At 39.1% G+C, this 21404-nt stretch overlaps 1 protein-coding gene and 1 long non-coding RNA gene across 13 annotated transcripts in view; one reads left to right on the forward strand and one right to left on the reverse strand.

Moving 5' to 3' along the window:
* The window catches only part of SHANK2 (SH3 and multiple ankyrin repeat domains 2), a 690873-nt gene that overhangs the window by 513263 nt on the left and 156206 nt on the right, over positions 1–21404 (forward strand). The window lies entirely within an intron of this gene.
* The window catches only part of LOC142829167 (uncharacterized), a 29196-nt gene continuing 22348 nt past the window's right edge, over positions 14557–21404 (reverse strand). Inside the window, exon 4 of the long non-coding RNA XR_012903548.1 lies at positions 14557–15635. This is a non-coding gene — a long non-coding RNA (uncharacterized LOC142829167). The remainder of the gene's footprint in view (positions 15636–21404) is intronic.

A 21404-nucleotide genomic window follows, 5' to 3' on the forward strand; every position in this document is an offset into this window, starting at 1 on the left:
TTGGAGTGTGATCCCCAACCAATGCTGCATTATAAATACATCATAATTTTGTATTTTTCAAATGTACACTCCCATTCTTGTTTGCAAATAAATCAGGTAAGCAGTTAGTATTTGTAGATATCATTCCTTCTAATACAATACTATCAACAAGAATGAATTCCTTATAAAACAGATACAGTGTTGGCCAGAGAGAGAGGGAAATGCAGGCAAAAGGTCCAACTGAAAGTAGGTGACCTACCCACTGGGCATGAATAGATAATCTGAAAAGGGGAAAAAAACCCACATACAGGCTCAGTTTAAGATACTGGCTTCCAAGCCAGGAAAAGCTTTTGTCCACCAAATCAAGCAATTTAGCACAATCATAGTTCAAGGGTTTGTCTGCATTATGCAGTTTTTAGTGATAAGACTGTTTCAACAAACTTGTTGCTAAAAGTCAGTGAGGCTATGTCTAGACTGCAGGCTTCTTTTTGAAGAAGCTTTTCCAGAAGAGATCTTCCAAAAAAACTTCTTCTGAAAGAGAGTGTCTACACAAGAAAAGTGAATCGAAAAAGCAATCTGCTTTTTTGAAAGATAGTGTCTACATTGACGCTATCTCACATTTAAGTGTGATTACTATGGATGGAGTTGCCACCAGGCACCTGTGTTTTTTCCTCTTTCCTTTTCTTTCCAAAGAACTCCCTCTCCCCTGTCCAGTCGAGCTCTTTCGGAAAAAAGCTTTTTCCTCTTAGAAAGAGGTTTACCAATATTGGATTTCTTTTTGAATGAACACGATTGCAATATGGACATAAATGAAGTTTATCCAAAAAACTCTAGTGTACACATATACTTAATGGGATGAGAACATATTATCTTTAAATGTGTGTGTCTGTTATTCCCTGTGTTTTGTAGACAGGATTTTAAGTGCTTATGAGTTTACATATACTTTAATGATGGGATATTCAAAATGCCTAAATAATGTTAAGAAAAATTAATTCTGATTAATGAATAAAAAGGTTGGACTTCTCTTTGTGAGTATAAATGGATGTCATATTTTAGGTTTGAAAATATACACGAGAATTTTAACCAACAAAAATAAAGTTCCTTTTGTCACTGTTGGTTTTGACCAAATCAGGAAAAGTGTTTGTTTTAGAAGTGTCAGACAGGATTTTGCTTCCTGCATTAAAACATCTATGTGTGGAATTACCTTTTTACTTCACGAATTACCTTTTTATTCCATGATTACTTGAAGTCTTGAGTCCCAGCTCGTGACATAGGATTGAAGTTCATTTTCAGGTTCTGAAAGCTTAGTTTTCCCAAATATTTGAGTTGACAAGCATAGCCCAAGTGTGTGTGGTTTTTCCACCTATGGAAATATCCTGATTAACTGTGTCAGAGGCTATGTTCCTCTGGTTATGAAAATAATACCACTGCCAGTCTCTCTTTTTTATATTTGTTGCTCTTTTAAAAAAGTTCTTTCTAGTACAGTTTTATTGCACAAAGGTTTAATTTATAACCGCCTCCTCAAACCTTTTACAGAGTGCCTTCGCTTTTGAATGTCCTTGAACCTTTTTCACTAATGCAGTACTGTCAGAATTAACTCTTTCTTGGTGGTGCTGCAGCAAGATAATTGAAATTCTTTAGCACAGAGAACTTACAATAAGTGTGATCATCCAATATTGATGGTGAATGTCTCATTGCACAGTGAAGGCCAGGAAGTGGTGAAGAGGATAGTAGTGATATGCCTTCCGTGTTCTCAACCAAGACTTCGTCATATGTAGAGTGAGTTGGTCTGGGATCTCTTCATCTGACCATTTAAGTGGAGTGGAGTGAAGGTGGAGTTGTGCTTTTTTCACTTTGTTTTGGTGTTCTTTTTGTCACTACAGTCCCAAAAGTTGTACAGTGCTTGTAGGTGGGGTACATTTTTTTTTTTTTTTTTTTAAGATCCAAATATTGTAATGGCCCACATGTCTTGGCTGTGCTATGGACTTGATTACAGCAGAAGGTTGAAATGGAATATCTTTCTGTAAGCAGATGAAATTTTTTCTATATTTGCACCTCTCATACCCTCTAGCCCCCCAATACGCACACACTTTAGGTCAGTCTGCACTACAAAATTAAATCATCATAAGGGCTCTGGCTATCAATGCCCCACACCAATAGCCAGTGCAAGTGTTCTTGGTGAGGACTTATGCCACCAACAGAAGGAGCTAGTGTCGACATACAAAAGCAATTTAATTACTCTGGTGTATTTACGTTAATGTAAGTTAAGTCAACTTAACGTTGTCATGTAGACATGCTCTTAGAGTATTTTTTGGGGAAGAACCCTCTCTTTCTAGACCTTACATGCAGTACAGTTTGAAACTCTCTAGTCTGGCACACTCTGTTCTGATAACATCCGTAGCGTGGCATGATTTTAATTAGGCAGATGTCCACTTATCATGAATTGGGCCAAGTTTTCCATGGTTCCATGTAGTTTTACAGCCACCGGTCCTGGTTCTCAGTGTTTTGTACTGTTATTTAGTTCTATTTAATCCCTAAACATCTTCTAACAGCCCAGTAAGCAGTAGAAGTGTTGGTATTACTGGTAGACAATATTGACCTCTCGTGGTTCGGCATCTGTCCCGTCCAGATGGTGACAGACTAGAAAAGTTCAGTCTGTACTGATTTGTGGTCACCTACTCTTCCCATACAAACTGTTGAAAGGTGCTAATGGATGCCAACATAGATGTCTTTGGATCAAAGACCTTCTTTCTGTCTCAATGGAAGGCAGAGTTGAGAGAGCTGCAGAGAATGAGGGCTACCTCCCAAGGCAATAGGTGGCATGTAAATATGAGGTCCCATTGAAGTAAACTGGGCTATTCACTTTAACTTAAGCATATGTTAGTGTGCTTTGATGTGTCTTGCCTTCCACTAGTGTAGTGGTGTAGAGTTACACAAGGGGGTCAGGTAGCACATACAAGTTCATTGTTGTAAGGCTGCATCAAGCTGACTGAATTTAATAATTCTGCTACATTTTATATGTAAGACTCCTCTTGCATGTATTTGGAAAAAAAATCTTTAAAAATCAGAACTTTGCAAGCAGTTACTGAGACGAACAATAAAGCAGGTCAAATACAAGATTTTTTAACTTTGGCTGTGACCTAAACCATTCTGTATTTTCTCTTTTAGATGAGAACAAGGACTTAGATAGCACTGTGGATGTTTTGTCTTTCAGCTCGTTTGTTCCCACTGAGGGACAAGAGGAATCTGTATGTGTTACAAAAGCAGGATTGTCTGGGTTACAGGTCCAGAGTTGCAGTACTAAGATGAAGTACCACATCCTCCGTGAAAAGTGTTCTTGGAATCTTGTACCTGAGGAAACTGACAGCCAAGTTTTCAAGTGTCAAACTATGGTGAAAATGACATTTAGAGCACTGGGCTTGTATTTTCCACTTGCCCCTGCTCACCCACCCTTATTAGCATCATTTTAGGGGCTTTCATGGTAATGCACCAAAATGTCATCACCACCACGGCTTAATTTGTGACGACAGAGATGGCAGGGCTCAAACTGGGCAGCTGGAGAGTGGTGGCTGCTGTGTCTGGGCACCCAGGTCTGAAGGCAGCACTGCTACCAATAGAAGCACAGAAGTCAGGGAGGCATAACATGGTATTTCCACCCTTTTGTACTGTGGCTCATGGCTGGGCTGTCTTCTGGGCTCTTGGTCAGCCACCTTACTCTGAAGTGCTGGGATGGTGAACTTACCAGCCTAGAGGTGCCAGGGCTGCCCTGGAACACATTGAGCACTGGCTGTAACATTTGGGGGGGGAGCGTGTTTGTAGGAGTGGGGGGAGGGAGGGGAATGAGAGAGCTTCATCTGGATTGGAAAATGCCAGATTGACAGCCTTGGATATTGATGTCTTCTGTTTATGGAATGAACAACAAAGGTACCACATAGACAGCAGCAGCAAAGGCCTACCATATTCCGTCTCCAGTTCTGGAAAAAGACTACTTGCAGGTTGTGAAGGAATGAAGTATGTGACCCCATTTATTTTAGCCACTCTTCTGAGACCACCAACAAGACCACTTCCTAATCACTATGATGACAATAGTGTATAGCAGGGGTGTCCAAACTTTTTTCAAAGAGGGCCAGATTTGAAAAAGTGAACATGCGTGAGGGCCGACCATTTTGCCTGACTTTCTTTGAACCATTAAAATTAAATGCAAATTAACTATTTTATGCAAAGTTTATTGCAAACGGCATACTTTTCATTTCGTCACATGGATGACAAATCTAAACAGGTGTTAAATCACTCTGCCTTTCATATCTGAAGGCCAGATGAAAAAAAAATCCAGGAAGCTGAAATATATGTCAGGAACATTGTAAAGTACATTACATATTATCAACTTTTAAGTTAAAAAAATATGAACAGGAACATAACACCAATTATACATGCTGTGTCCAAATATATTTATAACTGATTTAGACCAACTGACATTAACTGAGATTTTACAATGTATTCATCTCAATTGAAAAAAAAACTTGCCTACACTAATGTGAAGGGTGAAACTGAGATCTGGACTGCAGCACAGGAGAGCGCAGGGCACGCTGGCCACATGGCGGCACGGGAGCAGGGCGAACCCGCAGCCAAGCGGGGGAGCGGGGTTGCGGACGTGCCCTACATGGCAGGCTTTAGGACCGCAGCGGCCGCCATGGACGGCGGCGGCGCGGACGGAAGCGGCGCGCTGTGCGCGCCAGTTCAGAGGAGCACCAGGGAGCCAGGAGAGGCGGAGGAAGCGGGGGGCTGTCCCCGCACTCTCAGCCCCAAAGCGGAGGACCCGCGGGGTCGGAGAGCGCAGGGCACGCTGGCCTCACGGCGGCCCGGGGGCAGGGCGAACCCGCAGCCAAGCGGGGGAGCGGGGCTGCAGACGTGCCCTACAGGGCAGGGTCTAGGACTGCGGCGGCGGTGGCAGCGCGGCCCGAAGCGGCGCTGCGCGCGCCAGTTGAAAAGAGCACCGGGGAGCCGGGAGAAGTGGGGGCCGTATTAAATCTGACCGCGGGCCGCAATTGGCCCGCGGGCCGGACTTTGGACATGCCTGGTGTATAGGGACCACTGGCCACTGGGGGTATTGAGGCTGAACTGCAACAACCAGCCCATGCCTGAACTGGGAAATATAGGCTGATCATTCCTGAGATGTTCAAGTTAATTTTAAATGCCACAAGTGAATAAAAATCCCTGCCAGTAGATTGAAATCGGTGTGTTTTCCAATTCATTTTTGTTTTACTAAAAATAATGTTTTTGTTTTATAGGAAATGAATTTACATCTAAATACTAGTCAGATAATGTTCTGTTACAACAAAGTTTTATAGTTTGCAGACTATAAAGTAGTGTGTGTGCGTTTTTGCAAATCTTAGACACAAACGTAGGAAGAACATCTTTATTTGCGTTTCCACCTTCCTCCTCCTATAAAGGAAATATTTTTTTACAACAAAACAAGCAAGGATATCCCTTACTGATTTCCAAATCTGTGTAGCACCCCACTGCAGAAGTAGCAGAGGTTGCAACCTCTCCTTAAATGATTGATAAGTTTGGCAAGCCATTTGAATTATACAACTCTTCCAAATAGGAGAAAAAGGTGGTAGGGGGGAGGAAATTACAGATTCACATTGCAGCTATTTTGTTCTCACTTGACAGAACACCTTTTAGTTACTTCAGTGGTATATGGTTTGAGATGAAGATGGAAAAGAGTTTGTCTTAAATAAATCATGCTGCTGTTGACTGCTGCTCTTAGAACACAGAACGTCTTTATGTTTCTTGCAAATATTCGTTTTGCTGTTATTGGCTAAAAAAAACCACAAAGTGTTCATTATGACTTAGCCATCAAAGCAAAGGTTTGGGGGGAGTCAAGAGACCTTCTTTGACTTGCTGTGCATCCTAGGGAAAGTCACTTAATCTTACTGTGCCATAGTTTCTCCATTTGGAAGAGTTAGTTCAGGTTTTCTAAAGTGTTAATGTCTAAAAAGAGCTCATCCAAAACAATTTTAGTAGTTTTTTATGGTATTACCATTCACTACAAAAATGTGCAGATGTATTATTTTAAGTATTTCCTTTCATGGTCTCTGGCATATATTCCAGTAATTGCGAATCTGTAACTTCTAATTATTTTAAAAAGTAAAACTATTATACAACAAAGAAAAAAGGTTACAGACTCCATTTTACTGCACAGAAATAGACTGAGGCTATGGCTAGACTGCAAGCTTCTTTCAGAAGAAGCTTTTTTTGAGAGAGATCTTTCAAAAAAACTTCTTCTGAAAGACAGCGTCCACACACACAAGCGCATCAAAAAAGCAATGTGCTTTTTCAAAAGATAGCGTCCACACTGAATAGATGCTATCTTGCATTTAAGCTGTGATTACTATGGACAGAGTGGTCACCAGGGCACCTGTGCTTTTTTCTCTTTCCTCTTCTTTCAAAAGAACTCCCTCTTCCCTGTCCTCACATGCTTTTTTTCCAAAAGAGCTCTTTCAGAAAAAGGCTCCTCCCCCTAGAAAGAGGATTACCCAATGCCAGAAAAAAACCTCTGTTCTTTTGATTTACTTTCGGAAGAACACGACTGCAGTGTGGGCGTAACTCAGGTTTTGTTGGAAAATGCCATTTTTCCAACAAAACTCTGTAGCGTAGACCTATCCTGACCTATATCATGGTAAAGCCCCAGTCCTGAAAAAGCTTAAGTGCCTACTTAACTTTAGGGACATCAGTAGTTCCATTAGCTTCAGTGGGAATACTTACTTAGTTAAGTATGCATTTAAAGTTCTCCTTACATTCTATGTTAAATAACTTGAATTCATATTATTGTGAGCTGCATGTCTATTCCAGAAGTTTATCTTTAAGGATCTTGCTTTCTTTTAAGTGACTTATTCTGACATAAGTTTTCATGTAATTTACGCCTGCAGTGTGACTCTTCCACAAAGTGCCAAAATCAGTACGCACCAAAATGGATTACTCGCTATATCTACTGGACATCACTAATCATACTGGGTAAAATTAACATAAGTTACACTCCCTGAGAAAGTGGGCATCTGGTACAAAAAAGCCTCTCAAAGCAAATCACAGGTGAAAAAAATAAGATTTTTAAAACAACTGTAACTGGTATATTTTATTTTCCTGGTAGATCATGGCTTGACAGTGTTGAGGTAAATGCAGATATGACATACGAATAATCTTTACATAAAGATTAACTGTCTTTCAGCAAATTCCCCCTCCCCCACAATATTTTGTCTTGTATATTCATATTTTAATTTTTAATCCAATACAAAAGTGCTATTTCCAGAAGAATTGGCCTTTGTATCTGTTTTATTGCCTTGCTCTTTCTTCAGAGTAAAATAGCAATTAGGCAGTGCAAAATCTTGTACGCCTGTTTTTTGAGCAGGGAAAGGTGGAGTTATGTAGGATTCCTTTTTTTAGAACTACTCTATTATGGACTAAGTTGTAGCATTTACTTACCACCTTTTTATCAACATTTTCTCTCTTTAGGAATCAATGTTTGAGAGAAAACAACCCTGAGTATGTGTCTCCCTACTTACTCTGTTGCTCAGTCATCTATAGTGACATGAATAGTGGACAGGAAGGTAGCAGCTTTACAGACCCTGGAAGTGGCAGTATGAGTCCTTTTAGCATAAGCATAATGTATTGGGAGAGCTTCACTTTGGGGTGGTCTGGTTTTTTGGTTAATAGGATATAGTCCTATCCTCTCCTCTTATTGTAATGAGTTTGGAGGTCTGGTTATCAAGTGGGAATAAACACATTGAAATCCATTATTTGAGATAGTTGACTGAAAAATAAACTTCAAAATAATGAAGTTAATTTAACCTTACTGATCATTTATTATCTGTAGGGGACTGTAAATAGTTTTTAAGAAACATTCTGTGAAATACATATTTCTATGAAAATCTGCTTTTGTAGGGCCTCCTAAACAGCGGAAAGAAGTACCTGTGATTTCTGATTCTAACATTAACAATAGTTTGTAGCATTCTATGCATATAGGTCTTTTAAAACAAAGCAAAGCAATCTTCTCCTTCATCTTCAAATGTATTTTAAATGCATTAATTTAATTATTCTTTGTAAATGGTGCACTATATTTAACAGCCAAGAGCAGGCTCCAGTTGTTTTGAGGGAATTAATAATAAAGAGTGGGGTTCAAATTTTTGGGCATACTAAATGTGAGGGGATACAAGTGCATGGTATGTCTTTTTTTATACTGAGTATTTAGGAGTAGTCCCTTTCAGCTCAACTCCTGTGAGCATGCATAATTAGTTGTGCAGGTGGGTTTGAATGTATGGCTTTCTAAAGAGCAAGAGGTTGGGAATACTAGCAGTTTGAAAGAGTAGGAGGCTGGAGAGTGGAGGTGGTTGCAGACTGCAGAAATTATAGCTATGGCAACAGTGTTTCTTCTCTTTTTCAATACCTTTTTTTTTTTTTAAATAGACTCTGTCCTGGGAAAAACACTTATACTGCACCAAATGAAATAATGGGGACCTTTCTTAGATGGTTTAGCATAAATGAGAAATGAATATTAAATCCCTTCACAAGTGCCTAATGTATAGGTAAGTTTGCTACAGTAAACAACACTTGTGATGAACACAATGTTATAATTTTAAAACCCTCCAGTTCGTAAAGTGAGAAAATTCTGAGTAAGGTAATCCAATGAGGTAATTACCCAGGCCATTCATATGATCAGTTAATAACAATAACGACATGTAAAATGATATTTTTACATTTTCCTAAAACAACCTTAACTCTGTTCCACAGAACTTACTTATGAACTCTTAAACCATGCATCAGTTACTTACACCTACATATAGAATTGTCCATTGTGTAAACAGCTGCTGAGGGTTGCATTAAAAAAACAACAAAAAAACCCTTTGAGTTTAAAATTGAAAATATAATCAAAGAGCGGTGGGGGGAGCACATTGGCTGATTGGGAAAAGCTGCACAAATATTTTCAGATGGTTTAGATTATGGCATACTGGCACACATGTAATCTTGTATTCTTCATGAGTGATACCACAAATGGGAGAATGGCATTTGCAATTTTCGATTCCTTATCATGCAACAATAGAAGGGAAAAAATAAGCATATATGACCAGAATTTTGGAATTTTCTTTATTAAAGTGTGTGCTTTTAAACTACAGAGACACATTAGCTTTTCCATAATCAAGGTGTAAGTTGATTTTCTATTCTAAAGCCCAAATGTATTGCATGAAGTAGAGTCCTCTCTTGGTCAAAACTAAACCTGAAATGCCAAATTCTTGCTCCCGTGCAGAATTTTTTTAAACATTTTTTCCAAGATGTGGTCTTAATTGTGTGTCCTGGATCTATGCATGATGGAGATTCTCTGTATGGAGAGCTCCTCTTTGTCAAATAGGGGAAATCAGATGGCTCTGGACTTTATAGGCTATCTATTTGCATAAATGGATGGGGTCTGTGCCTCTGTCTCAGTTCCAGGGACACTTTCTATCTTCCCACATTCTAGCAGTGAGGCAGCTATGCAGTCAGACTAAGATGGTCTCTCTTCAATCTGCTATTTTCCCCTCAGGGAATGTTCCATGTCATTAAGTAGAGCATATGTAAATCCCACCTGGTTGTGAAGGGAGTGTCCATTTGTCCTCTAATTATAATACAGCTGAAGAAGTGTGCAGGGGATCTAGACAAAAATTTCATGTAATTACTATAAAGATTCTAAAAAGAAAAAAAAACTATTTAAAAAAAAAAACCATGCCAAACTCTAACCAGACACTTTTCAGGCTAGTCTGATATTTGCTTGTGATTTGATTAGAGTAATGTTTCTTTAGTCTTCTCCATACTTGGATTAAACTACAGAATATAGGTGAATGGATTATTAGCTTGTTAGTTAACCATCCTTAGGAGGAGACATTTATCTCTTGGCAAGAACTACAACTCTTTGCTGGTTTTGTTCCATTTTGTATGATAATTCACCCATAATTGCAATTTGCCAGTATTCCAAGTGACCTAACGTATGGTTCCAGGACAGATGGTGTTCCAATCTTCCATAATGGCAATACTCTAATATTGTTTAGTGGGGTCTCACGACTATTATTGCCCTCACTTGTAAAGCAGAGAGTTAGAAGTTCATTATTATGCTGAAGGATACACAAAGTCCATGTCAAAATAAGTCAGAACCTAGTATTTCTGAATCAGAATTATAGGGACCTCAGGAGGGCATCCAGTCCAGCCCCCTGCCCAAAGCAGGACCAGTCCCAGCTAAATCATCCCAGTCAGGGCTTTGTCAAGCTGAGAATTAAAAACCTCTAGGGATGGAGATTCCACCACCTCCCTAGGTAACCCATTCCAGTGCTTCACCACCCTCATAGTGAAATAGTTTTTCCTAATATCTAACCTAGACCTCCCCCACTGTAACTTGAGACCATGCTCCTTGTTCTGCAATCCGTCACTACTGTGAACAGCCTCTCTCCATCCTCTTTGAAACCTCCCTTCAGGAAGTTGAAGGCTGCTATCAAATCCCTCCTCACTCTTCTCTTCTGCAGGCTAAATAAGCCCAAATCCCTCAGCCTCTCCTCGTAGGTCATGTGCTCCAGCTCTCTAATCACTTTGTTTACTCTCTGCTGGACCCTCTCCAATGTGTCTGCCTCCTTTCGTTAGTGAGTTCCCCCAGAATTGGACACAATACTCCAGATGTGGCCTAACCAGTGCCGAATAAAAGGGAATAATCACTTCTATAGATTTGCTGGCAATGCTCCTTCTAATGCACCCTAATATGCCATTAACCTTCTTGGCTACAAGATCCATGACTCACATCCAGCTTCTCATCCACTGTAATCCCCAGATCCTTTTCTGCTGAGCTGCTACCTTAGCCAGTGGGTTCCCAGCCTGTAACAATGCTTGGGATTCTTCCATTCCAAGTTCAGGACTCTGCACTTGTCCTTGTTGAACCTCATCAGATTTCTTTTGACCCAATCCTCCAATTTGTCTAGGTCATTCTAGATCCTATCCCTGCCCTCCAACGTATGTACCTCTTCCCCTAGCTTAGTGTCATCTGCAAACGTGCTGAGAGTGCAATCCATCCCCCTCATCCAGGTCATTAATAAAAATGTTCAACAAAACCAGCCCTAGAACCGATCCTTGGGGAACTCCACTTGAAACCGACCACTAACTTGACATCAAGCCATTGATCACTACGTGTTGGGCCCAACAATCTATCCACCTTACAGTCCATTTATCCAATCCATATTTCCTTAACTTGCTGGCAAGAATACTGGTGGGAGACCAAATCAAAAGCTTTGCTAAAGTCAAAGTATATCACAGCCACTGACTTCCCCATGTCCACAGAGCCAGTTACCTCATCACAGAAGCTAATCAGATTGGTCAGTAGTGACTTGCCCTTGGTGAATCCATGTTGACCATTCTTGATCACATGCCCCTCTTCCAAGTGTTTCAAAGTGGATTCCTTGAGGATCCACTCCATGATTTTTCCGGGGACTGAGGTAAGGCTGCCTGGTCTGTAGTTCCCTGGATTGTCCTTCTTCCCTTTTTTAAAGATGGGCACTACATTTGCCTTTTTCCAGTCATCCAGGATCTCTCCCGATCTCCATGAGTTTTCAAAGATAATGGCCAAAGGCTCTGCAATGACATTTGCCAACTCCCTCAGTACACCCAGATGCATTAAATCTGGACCCATGGATTTGTGCATGTCCAGCTTTTTTAAATAGTTCTTAATCTGTTCTGTGAAGACAGAGGCAAAGAAAGCATAGAGTACTTCAGCTTTTCCCACATCAGCTGTCATTAGGTTATCTCCCTCATCCAGTAAGGACCCCACACCCATGCTGATCATACTCTTATTGCCAACATGCCTGTAGAAACCTTTTTTGTTACCTGTCACATCCTTTGCTAGTTGCAATTGCAAATGTGCTTTTGCCTTCCTGATTACTCCCCTGCATTCTCGAGCAATATATTTATACTCCTCCCTAGTCATCTGTCCAAGTTTCCACTTATTCCTTTTTGTGTTTAAGCTTGCCAAGGATTTCCCTGGTAAGCCAATCTGGTCACCTACCATATTTGCTTTTCTGACTGCACATCAGGGTGGTTTCTTCCTGTGCCTTCAATAAGGCTTCTTTAAAATAATGCCAGCTCTCCTGGACTCATTTCCCTTTCATGTTAGCATCTCAGGGGATCCTTCCCATCAGTTCTCCGAGGGAGTCAAAGTCTGCTATTCTGAAGTCCAGGATGTGTATTCTGCTGCTCTCCTTTCTTCCTTTGGTCAGGCTCCTGAAATCTACCATCTCATGATTACTGCTTCCCAGGTTGTTACCCGCCTGTACTTCCCCTACTAGTTCCTCCCTCTAGTTGTGTTGCTACATCATTAGAAGGTCCACTCCAACTCAGGTAGACAGTTCATCTCTCTCTCTGTTACCTATGCCTGTAAAAAGGTAATACATTTTTACCCACTTCACAGTGGAGGCTGTTAGGAATAATCATGTGCATAATACATTTGCCTTTTTCTTTGAATATACTTGTTACAGAATGTTTGATGTTACTATTGTTGTTGGGCTCTTGCTACACCTTGAAGGAGCAAAAAGCAGCACTGTAAATGAGGGGGAGACAGAATTTCATATTAAATATGCATCTGCCAGACTTTGGACTTGGAGCCGCCTTCTGCCAATTGAGTTTCTTTTGCCTGTTTCCAGAGACATAGTTTTCTCACAAAAAAGGCCTGGATAATGTGCATGTTGATTTTTTTTTAACCTTCTTATCCTGGATATTGAGGTCATTCTGAATATGTCTCTAAAGTGATTTTATATTTTGTTAAAAGCCATTTCAGTTTACAGTATTTTTCACCATGAATATTTGTTTAGGATCACTTTTCAGCAGCACTTGCATTTACACAAAGACCTGTTTAGTAATATATATACTAGGTTTTATGTCCTTTGACTTGCTATATTAATAAAGTCATCTTCCATTTTAAATACCAGTCTATTTGTTAATTTAATATTTTAATGAATGAGTCAGAGTCTTTTCATAGTAGCATTTAAGAAAAATATATTAGTTTCTGAGCAATTGTCATCTAGTTGCCAGTATATTCTTTGATTTTTTTTTTTGTGTGCGCCAAAAAGCTCAGTTTAGAATATATTAGCTATTTGTACATTGTATATACAGTGTAATAAAGAACATTCTAAGTTCTTAGAAAGTAGTATTGCTGTGCAATCTGTAACCTAGTGCTAAACATCCATTCCCTTATATTATCTGGAGATTACTGTACAAATTTATTTTTTAACTTTTTAATTAGATATTTTTATCTTTTTCCTAGCTGTTTTCAGTTTTATAGAAGTTATAAATAGAAGTAGTTACATGGACCAGGCAGATTTTTTTGTTAGTAGTTAGTTTACATTTTAGTCCAGACACAACAACCATTTGATAAATTTGTGCACCAAATTTAGTGATCTTATTAATGTGTTTCCTTAAAATTAATGTTACCTATTTATTCCATGGTTCACTGGATTCATGTGGCATTGTTGAATTAGAGTTACTGACAGAAGATATCCAGGGGTCTCTTGGAGTGAGAGATACTCGTATTTGTTCCCACCTTCATGAGAGGGAACAGTCAAAATACTTAGTCTCCCTCCCTCCACATGCTCTTGGGAGGCCAAGACTGGAAATTGCAAACCTAAGGAGGGGAGTAGGGAGATAATTATTTCTCTTCCTTCTGGATCCCAAGGAATAAGCACAATTTATCACCAACTGGGTTAAGTAAATAACCAACAGCTTGATATTTTCCAATTGTGAAAAATGTATTCTCCCTTTTAAGTGTCCCTGTGCTATTCCCCATCTATTTGATTCTTTCTTCCCTCGTATACACAGTATCACTTTAACTATGTTTCTCAGGGACAGTTTACATAAGTGTGTGTGTGTGTGTGTGTGTGTGTGTGTACACACTTATGTTGTTTTTTGTTTAGTACAAGATTGTTTAGTACTAAACAAAAACAAGTTTGGTTGTATGGAAGCATATTAATTCATTTGTAAGACTCCTTCTAGTTTAACATCTTTTCTTATGTGTTCTCACTAAACCATTTTCTTCCCCGTAACCTTTAATGTCTCTTCATTCATTTATATAGTTTAAATGCAAGATACATAAGGCACCATATAAATAAATACCCAAAGCCAACTCTCTACAAAATCTTTATGCTCAATTAAGATGTGAGGTACCCATATATTTCTCAATGTGCACACAGCTTGGTATGTTTAAACTCAAGACGTTGCCAATTATACTGTCTCTGAACAGACCAGATAGATGCATATAGTATACCAGAAGATGTTGCTCGGGTCCTTAACTCAAATAAGTTTTGTTTTTCTTCATTTAAATAATTGTTCTGGGGTGGGATTGAGGATGAAGGGTTCAGTAAGCAGGCTGCTCCGTGGAAGAGGACAAGCCCAGCCCCCTCTCACCTCAGCAGATTGGGGCCAGGTGAGCAGCACCTGTCCTTGGCTGTTGCAGCGGGCACAGCTGGGGGGGAGGGGTGCATGTCTCCCAGCTGGGGGACAAACAGACATACAGACAAATTCTCTGAAATATATAGTAGATAGATAGTTGTCCTTTTCTGCACCCCTTCCCTCTATTAGTCCAATGGGGTGATAGCCGTCCCGCTTCCCATCTGTGGCCCCTTTACTACTCCACTGTGGTCATTCTGAAGTATAACACACTCCTGCCAGACCCCTCCAGCTCCATTTTATGAGAAACAAGCAAATCCCAAACCCTGACCTTCCTTCAAGTTATGATAAGAGGAATCTGCATACCATATTTGGTGGTCCCAGCTCTTACTGTGGAGAAAGAGTTCTTGAACAAACAGACTCATAGATAGATGGATGGAGAGACCGACAGATGCACATTCCTAAAATATATAGTAAGATTGGTTGAAATACATTCCAGAGAAGAGGTTTTTTTTAATTTTTTTTTTTTTTACTATTTTTAACTTTAATGTTAAGCATGAGAGAAACTGCAAAATCAACCTTTTAAGTATTTTAGTTGCAATTTTCAAGCTTTTATTCATTCTGTTTAAGGTAAATTCTGTAAAGAATTGCCTTTTTACAAAATTATATGTTCTGCATATCGGTCTTGTAATTGGGTCTCAGAGACACTACGGTCCCAAAGGTAGCATTCATTGGGGAGGTTATTTCATGGCTTACAGATTCTCCGTCAACGAGTTCGATCACATCTTTCATGCAAGCCACTTCATAAGCTAGCTTACTGTGGAAAATGTTTCTAAATCTAATTCATTTATAGAGACAGAAAAGACAGAGGCATGTAAGTTTCTGAAAATCTTCATTTTGTGGTTCCCCAGTGATTACAAATAATAAGTATTTACTTGATATTCAATTCACAAAGGTATTTTTTTCCCTAACCCTTCTCTTCAGGATGTTTTTATTCAATTCTTATGGTTTAGCTGTGGAGTAACACATACTTGTTGTCCCCCTCCCCTGCAGCTCCTGCAGGCCTTCTCAGGTAGATGAGATGAAGGATATGCTCTCCATTCAGATATTTTAGGAGCAGCCAAGGTATTCTCACTTTCTTTTGGTAGGTGAAAGGTTACGATCTGATGTTGGCATGCATCAGAGCTTCTTCTATTGAGGCCAGATGCCACGTCATGCTGTAAACACAAAAACTAGACTGGTCAAACATAGGATTAAATCTAAGACTGGTCAGTTTCAGCCTTGTATAATTTAAAATTATATGGTTTATGTTTTGGGGTCTCCTGAAAACTACAACTCCAAAAGAGGGAGAGAACTTTTTAGTTGTCAGTACTCTCACTTTCTCTCTTGTCTTCACAGTCTCTTTCTCCCTTCAAGAGTTAGCTCTGTTTTCCTTTCCTCCCAGAAATCTTTACTAGGTAGTAGCAAACTGTATTTTCTCAGAGGGTCATTATGCTCAAGCTGTTAAGTTGCTGCTTCAGTGTGTTCTTCAAAGTATTCCTTCCTTTTAATTGCTCTCTTATCCACCTTGACGGTAAGCAGGCTGCCTTTCATCCACGTGGTCATATCTGACTGATGCATGTTCATGTTACATGTGAAAGAACGCTAGAATTCAAAGTCCTCAGCTTTTTGCTGGTACTAGAAGCCCATAGTCTGTTTTCTCTGATGTCTTCATTCATAAAATAGCAGAAGACAAGAATGAGACCTTTTGGACTCCATCTATAAGAACTACTATGACAGGAGAGCTGCTGAGGAGGAATGAATGAAAACAACTTTATACGGTTCAGACCCTCACTGGTCTTTAAGGTGAATTAGCAGAACTATGATGTTCTGGAGACTCACCCAGCGAGGTGAGTATAATGTGTAGATATGAGAAAAGAAGTTTGGGAGTAGTTTCTGTGCCTTGTACATTTCTATCTGAGCCACAGGTTGGGTTCTGTCTTTATTCAGCAGCGTGGATGGGACCAGAGAACCTGGAAAATCAATGCTGAGCATGAGACCATGTGCACCTGTCAGCATTAGGTGCCTCTAAACGGCAATTATATTCTGGTGAAGGTACACTTACTGCTTTAGAGTGGTAAGAATGAGAGATGATTCTTATCTCCAAGTCTTTACAGTCCTTATGTCATTTATTTTACTAGAAAATCTTAGTGAAGTTTTCCCATCCCTATCCAAATGTTCTGCTCTTCAGTTTGGAGGACTAACATGTTTTGACCAAGCTCTCTGCTTCCCGTTGTCCATTAAGGATCTCTTCTATAGTGAGAGCATGTATTCCCTACTATGCATAGGTCTCATGATAGGCATTTATTAGTTGAATACTCTTAATAATGAAAGCTCTATGTGGGTGTCTAGTGTCGTTGTCCATGTCCAAATCCATTGGCTAACCTGCCTTTCTTTCACAGGGTGGCAGAAATAAACATAAAATGGCTTTTTTTCTACTTCTTTCCCCCCCCCCCCCAGTTTAAAATATTGTAATTGCTACTGGCTCCCAAACTCTTTGCATCCCAGCATTTGAAGTTTTCATCTAGCAACTGCCATCTTTAAGTGGAAATTCTCAGTTCAGACAAAACAGAATCAGAGAAGGAGGGGAAAAAAAACTTTAAACGGGGGCCACCAAGCTCACGTTTGAATGGAAACAGAGTTTTGGCAAGTGAAAAGTTAAGGGAAAAGGTTCCCCTTTTTTAAGTAGCATTGCAAAAGTTGTTTATTTTTACCATTTCTCCTTTGGTTTCTATGGCAACCAGCAGAACTGGGCCATCAGCAGCCAAAGAATCCATTTACTCTTAAATTTACTGCTTGAGCAGCCATGCAGTTATCTTTCCAAATTAAACCATGATAGAGTAATAAGTGCTACATAAATGGGGATAAAATAAAAATACCAAATGTAGAGTTCTGTTTCCATTTAAGATGCTACTTATATTTGCTGGTTTTGGATGAAGACTAGACTTCAAATTTGATGCATTTACTTTTTGGATTAAAACACAAATTTGATTATTATGAATATAATTGCATTCTACGTGTAATTTAATTAAGAGCATGTCTTAATTTAATGAAGAGTTGTCTAATGCTCTACCTTTTATGCCATTTCTTTCTTTCAGTTTGGAAGAAAGAAACAATTCCTAGTAAATTTCACAATGAAGACCCTGTTTTCAGACACTTATAACTTTGTCAGAATCTATTTGGGTTGAACTTTTAAAAGCAGGTTTGTGCTTCAGGCTGATTACCTTTGAAAGATTTCAGCCAAACTGTTCAGTCATTTCCAAGAACAAGTCTAGGGAATAATATGACATTTGACCGTGTTTAAAACAAATTCTGGCATTCTTTCTTAGAAAAAGTTTAACAACCCTAAGCTTAAGAATAGAGATTTGAAATTTGGCTAGGGCATGGCTTTTATATCAGGGCAGTGCCTCTGGCCATGCCAATAAATCCAAATTTGACTACGTATAAGCCTGTGAAAAATCAGAGATATTTTAATTAAATATCTGAGGAGTCCATTCTCCACTCTGACCATTCACCATCTTCTCACAGCTCCTGTTAGTGATTGGATTGTGCATGTACCATCCTCACATAGATAGTGACTCAGCAAGACCATTGTTGAGCTTGAAAAAGCAAGCACTCAGTTAGAAATACAAATGCAATCAGAATACAAATGCAATCTAGTGACTTTAATGCAGTCCCCTTGTATGAGTACATTATGATAGTTTTTAATTATGTGAGCACATAAGATTTTTTTTCTATAGGAACCCGTCTTTTTTCAGCAGAAGGACAGTACTCATTCAGTGTGCAGCTATTCAATATTTTGTTTTTCCTTCATTTAGTGAGCCTCCCTATACCTTATTTACTGTACCCTTTTCAAGCCCTGCCATGAAGATAGAATTATTAATTTCTTCATGGACTTTTATGGCACTCATTACTTTAGCATTTTAATGCTTCACAGACATTAACATATCTTGAAGACTTGTATGATGTGGTGGTGGGATGGTATTTTATAATATCTATTTCCCAGATGGGGAACTTGGGAACCAGAGATTTAAATAAAGAATATCCACTGATTTTGGATACCTTGTTTGAGGTGCGTAAGAGCTGATTTTTCAGAGTTCCTAGCTTTGTATAGCACTTTATATGTTCACAACTCCTATTGACTTCAGTTGCCGCTGTTCTACAGATCAGACCCCGGGTCGCTTCTCAGACATCCAAAAATGGGAGAAACTCATAATTGTGAGAAGTTTGCTTGAATTGACTTTCCCTGTATTGCACAGGAACCTTATGGCAGAGATAGGGACAGAATTCCAATTCTGAAGAGCAGCAGTCAAGTGCCTTAACTGCTTCTTTTCTCTTCCTGCAGTCCCCTGCCTCATTTACTACTCATTTTTCAAATTCTACAGCAAATAAGCAAGGATCCTACAGACAACAATCTACTTTACTTGCCTAAACCTATTCATCTCAAGAGTAGATCAATACTCTATACAGAACAAGGCAAGAGCCCTGGAGAAGAAATTGTATGTAATAGTTAAAGGCTGTATCATAATGCAGATGCCCAAAGGCAACCTCAGTGCTTGCATTTCTAAACTTTAGAGTGATTGACTTTGCATCCTTAATTCTCTCCATTTAACATAGGTTTTTGTGTGTAAAATAGATAATAGTCCTTTGATCAGGGCCTACTTTTGCAGTAATATAATACTTTCATTAAAATCTTTAATATATTTGCAGCTGTGTTTCTCAATTTGTGATGTGATTAGATGTATCACTGTACAGCCACTATTTAGTAGTAGCTAATCATGTAATGTTTCAGAGAATATGCCAGAAAATCCATTGCTGAATAATTTGCCCTCAGTGTAAATTTGTTCCTGACTCTCGGCAGTGACTGGCTTAAACCATTTATCTCTCTCGTGTGTGTGTGTGTGTTAATAGAATCAGCAGATCTAGATCTGTCTGTCTATAATGTGGATCTTCTGAACAGCCATATGAATTGACTATCTTTACATATCATACTAAGCATAACATTATTTTGCCTTTTTTTAAATCCACTCTAATGCCAGCATTAATTTGGCTTTTTAAATATAGCTATATTCTAAGGAATACATAGGAATAAATAGAATACGTAAGGGATAAATAGCTTGTCTTGAGTGCAGCACAATGATGAGCAGCTCTCTTTTCCACTGAATTTAAAATTTTGAATTCAGTAATATGTGTAAATAGTTCATGCCATAACTTATCAGTACAAGGCAAGTCCTGTAGGGATTTTCAAAAATGTCATAAGTTGAGTTTTATTGGTTTTTATAGATTAAATGTATGTTGTATAAAAAAACCTTTCCTTTTTATGTTGTTTTAAGCCTGCTGCATATTAATTTAATTGGGGCCACGACTACACTAGGTATTTTGAATTTTCTAAGTTTGACTTCTAGGCACCCGGTTTTACAAATTTGAAGTTCCATGTCCTCACTATGAGGAAGAATCGAATGTAGTCTGAGATTCATGGAGTCTGACATTAATGGAGCCTACCTCAGACTCAGAGTCCCAGGATGCACTCTGGGGAGCTGCAAGAGGCTTCCTGGAGGCAAATTAGTTCCAATTAGTGGCACCACAGCATCTACGCTAACGTTATTTTGGATTTACACGTTCAGGAATAGCGTTACTCCTCATGAAAAGCAGGACTACAGAGTTTGAATTCTGCACCCCTTATTCTGGAATAATGGGCTTGGTAGTGTGGATGCATCTCTTAGAAAGTAGACCTGGGGTAGCTAATTTCAGACTAAGGTCCTACTGTGGACCAGACCTGGCTGACTTGTCGTGCTTGTGTTATGAAGAGTATTTACTTTTCCACGCCAGTCATGATTTTATAGAACTCTATTATATGGCCCCTTTGTTTCTTTTTCAACGTGAGAAGTCTCAGTCTTATTAATGTGTTCTCGTATGGAAGCTATTACATAATCCTAATTATTTTTGTTCCCCTTTTCTGTACCCTTTCTAATTCCAGTATATGTTTTTTGAGATGAAGTGGTAAGATCAACACTCAGTTTTCAAGATGTGCGCATACCATGGATCTATGCAAAAGCAATATTATATCATCTATACCTTTTCTAATGATTACCAACATTATTAGCTTTTTTTATTGCTGCTGCATATTGGAAGCTTTCAGAGAACTATCCATACTGACTCCTACATCTGTCTTGAGTACTAACAGCTAATGTAGACGCCATCAGTTTATACGTATAGTTGGGATTATATTTTTTTAGTGTGCATTGCATTGCATTGCATTTATCAACATTGAAATGCATCTGCTATTTTGCTGCCTAGTCACCCAATTTTCTGAGATCCATTTGTAATTCTTCTCAGTCAGCTTTGGACTTAACTGTCCTGATTATGGAAAAGTTTGTGAGCAGTCACAATAATCAAGAGAAACAAATATTTATGGGAAAATATTTGAAAAGGAGACAGGCTGAATTAATCTAAACAAAGGAGCCTACAGATATAATCCAAGGGCTATGTAAAGATCGTGCCCATTATACAAGAAAAATGTGGGTCTGGAAATTAATGAACCAAAACTTGTGTTGAAATTGGTGGAAACAGGCCAAATCGGTGGAACAAACAATGAGGAGATTGGCCATTTCATCTATCACTCCCTTTTTTGGACCTTAAAGAGCCTTTGAGTGGGGAGGTGGAATAGTAAGAATGGAGGCTACTGACATGAACTTCATCACAATGACACGGTGACATTTTGTTTGATGTCTAGACCAGTTCGGGCCTGAGAGAGAGATTCAAATTATGTCCCCTTCCGTACCTGTTCCAGCTAAATCCCAAATACACTTGAGCTGAGGATTGGACTTCAACAGCAGCAGCCCATCTCAAATAGCTTATTTCTACCCAAAAGAACAGTTATTGCCATCTGAGAGACTGTCAAACAAGGGGTTTTTTCCTTCTAAAAACTCTAACCAGCTACAGAGGAA

This window comes from Pelodiscus sinensis, chromosome 4 (assembly GCF_049634645.1).
Source record: "Pelodiscus sinensis isolate JC-2024 chromosome 4, ASM4963464v1, whole genome shotgun sequence".
Lineage (NCBI taxonomy): Eukaryota > Metazoa > Chordata > Testudines > Trionychidae > Pelodiscus > Pelodiscus sinensis.